At 41.1% G+C, this 2990-nt stretch overlaps 1 pseudogene; it reads right to left on the bottom strand.

The window, feature by feature from the left end:
* The window catches only part of LOC109279367, a 48484-nt pseudogene extending 47129 nt beyond the window's left edge, over positions 1-1355 (bottom strand).
* Between the last annotated feature and the right edge of the window lie 1635 nt (positions 1356-2990).

The following is a 2990-nucleotide window of genomic DNA, read 5'->3' as shown; positions in this document are numbered from 1 at the left end:
ACAAATCCAAAACATAGCCCCATACTAGCTACTATGAAGAAAATTAACTCTATCCCAGCTAAAACCAGCAGACTTTGTTTCTTTTACCATTTTTCATTCATCCATTTATTTCATTTCTTAACCCCAATTATAATTCTTTCAAATGTTTCCTTGAAACCTGGCGTTTCTGTTAATTAGTGAACTGTTTGTAACAGCACAGGAGACTGGTTGGAGGAAATACAGAACTGGTCAAATTAAAGCCCTGTCGCTTCTCACAGTAGTGAGTGGACCAGTGACACATCTGGCCCACAGCATAGAAGCAAACTGCTTCCCTGGGAATAAACAGCTTGAAGTGAGCCACTATTCTGCCCTTTATTTTTTCCAAATAAAACTCATTTTTTATTGCATAAAAGCCATATTTCAATGACACCAGCTAGGAGTTACAACAGTTCTTACCTGAATAAGTAATGTTTTCTGCAGTAAAAAAGCTATCTGTCATGTCACCAAAGGTGATCATCGTAAGGGGGAGACCTGCTCCATGGAGAATTGCCATGGTAGTGCCCAGCACCATGAGGAGTTTATCCCACCAGTCAGAGTATTGAAACTGAAAGTGGAAACAGAACTGTGCTGAAAACTTCTCTAATTACAGCAAATGCATCTGGGTGGCAACACAGTGTTAACAGTGCAGAAGGAGGGAGTAAACAGTAAAATAGGAAAATTTTAATACATAAAATTGTAAAATCGTAACATAACCCAGTAACTTCTTAATAATTGTTTTAAGAATAAAATAATGGCTTTCATAATATAGGAATAATAATAAAATATTAAAAACATATGTTTAAACAAATTTTGCATTTAATTTAATTACATCCAATTGGAATTTAAATTTATGACTATAACTGAAATTAAAAAAAATCTAAGAATATGATATCTATAATAATTTCTCTACTTTTACGGTATCTTAGATAGGTCCACACTTGGGGCTGGTGGGTCTTTACCCCTGTAAACAGTTTCAAGGCCAATATATTTAAAGCTGTATGAAAATAATGTCTACTCTACTGTTTCTATTTTAACTTTACTAATACTTCTCATGAAACAATGGTCATAAAAAACCTAAATATGATTGTGTACTAAGGGGAGTAAGAGTTTTGTCATACATTTTATTGTACACAAGTGTACAAATGGAAAATAATCACTCTGGGTTTTAGTCAGCTTGCTGAAGCCAAAAAATTTCTTAAATTCAGTTACTGGACCTACATGGAAGCAGGTGCCATGGGCTGTCCTGTTGCCACAGTGACCTCTAAACAGGCTCTCAGTTCACAGTAACTGTGAGATACCTTATCCTCCTTGTAGGGGGGTGGTAAATCATCTCTCATGCCCTGGAAGGGTAGTGCCTAGGAACGGTTAGCTCAGGCAGCTTGGTCCTGTCCCCGTGCTCCAAATGAGGAAGAAGAGAAAGTGAAAAAGGGGCAAAAATGTCTTTCTTGTTGCATAATAACAAGTATGAGTCCTTGAGTAAAAATGTATCTGCAGGTGTGTAATGGAGTGGATGTGTTCAGCATCCTCTGGCTCTTACAAGGCACACGTGTCAGTGTGCCAGCCTGGAGTAGTCCTGGGAGACGCCAGTTTGAGCATGACATGTCTGACCCTGCTGCCAGAAGATAGGCACTAGTGCTCAGACCAGTCTGGGGATGTGATTTCCAGGGGCACCCAAACCAAGAAGAGGAGAGGATCAATGGGTTTTCCTCCCCCAGCCTGTAGTGATGGTCTGAAAGGCATGGCTGTGGAATAATCCCCTAAATGAAGGAAGCTGTGCTTTTTGGCATGTAGGTAGGGTCCACAGGGTGCACCTTTGGGTTTTGCTGTGGCTGTTAACTGAATGGAGTTGCCCTGGTCTTTCAGGTGAGTCAGAGCAGTTTAGTGCTTGTCCTCTGTGTGGAGAAGCAGGAATTACCAATGTGTGCTTTTCTTTTCTCCTATGTGTGAATTTTTACCACTAGTTTCCCACAGGTTTTCAGAAAATGGGGAGGAAGATGAGAGCTCTGCTGAATGCAGTGCTAGCACTGAGAATATGGAGAGTGTGATGCTAGTTGTCATTGCTCCTATATTGTGCAGTAGTGGTTTTCTCTTGCTTCCTCTGCAGGAAGAAGTTTTGTTTCAAATGCTGGAATTATCCTTCAGGAGGTAAAGGGGCATTCATTTTCCATAGGTATTTGGGAGACTTGGGAAATCTTTTTGCTTACAAAACAAAATTTTTTTCCCTAAAGCTACCTCAGATTCTGTTAGATGCAGACTTGACTTAAACCTGAATAAATCCCAAGCCTCTACTAATTAAGCATGAAATTGAATTACTCTGTTAAAACTTAATACAGTTATCAATGAGACTGAAATAGTACAGAAGTTGTCCTGTTACTTCCTTTCCAAGCTAATTCAAATAGCTCGTGCAGTTTCATTTGAAGTCCTCAAGAGGGCAGGTAACTAAAGATGTAATAAGAGACATTCTTATAGTATGTTACGGAAACTTCTTCAGATGATTGTGGTCAAGCCCTGGAACAGGTGCCTATACAGGCTGTGGAGCTGCAGCGGCTGGAGGTTTTCCAAACTTGCCTGGACAAGGCTCTGAGCAACCTGCTCTGACTTTGTTGTTTAGTTTGACTTTGAGAAGGACATTGGGCCAGATGACCTCCAGAGGTCCCCTTTATCTATGATTGCTCTATGTAAAATAGGTTGCTAAGCCACTATCCATCGTATTTGAGAAGTCGTGGCAGTCCGGTGAAGTTCCCACTGACTGGAAAAGGGGAAACATAACCCCCATTTTTAAAAAGGGAAACAAGGAAGACCCAGGGAACTACAGGCCAGTCAGTCTCACGTCTGTGCCTGGGAAAGTCATGGAGCAGATCCTCCTGGAAGCTATGCTAAGGCACATGGAGGACAGGGAGGTGATTCGAGACAGCCAGCAGGGCTTCACCAAGGGCAAGTCCTGCCTGACTAACCTAGTGGCCTTCTCTGAT

This window comes from Aptenodytes forsteri, unplaced genomic scaffold (assembly GCF_000699145.1).
Source record: "Aptenodytes forsteri isolate BGI_AS27 unplaced genomic scaffold, ASM69914v1 Scaffold172, whole genome shotgun sequence".
In the NCBI taxonomy this organism is placed as follows: Eukaryota; Metazoa; Chordata; class Aves; order Sphenisciformes; family Spheniscidae; genus Aptenodytes; species Aptenodytes forsteri.
Note: the sequence above shows the minus strand (reverse complement) of the source record. Positions and strands in the feature narration are given on the sequence as shown.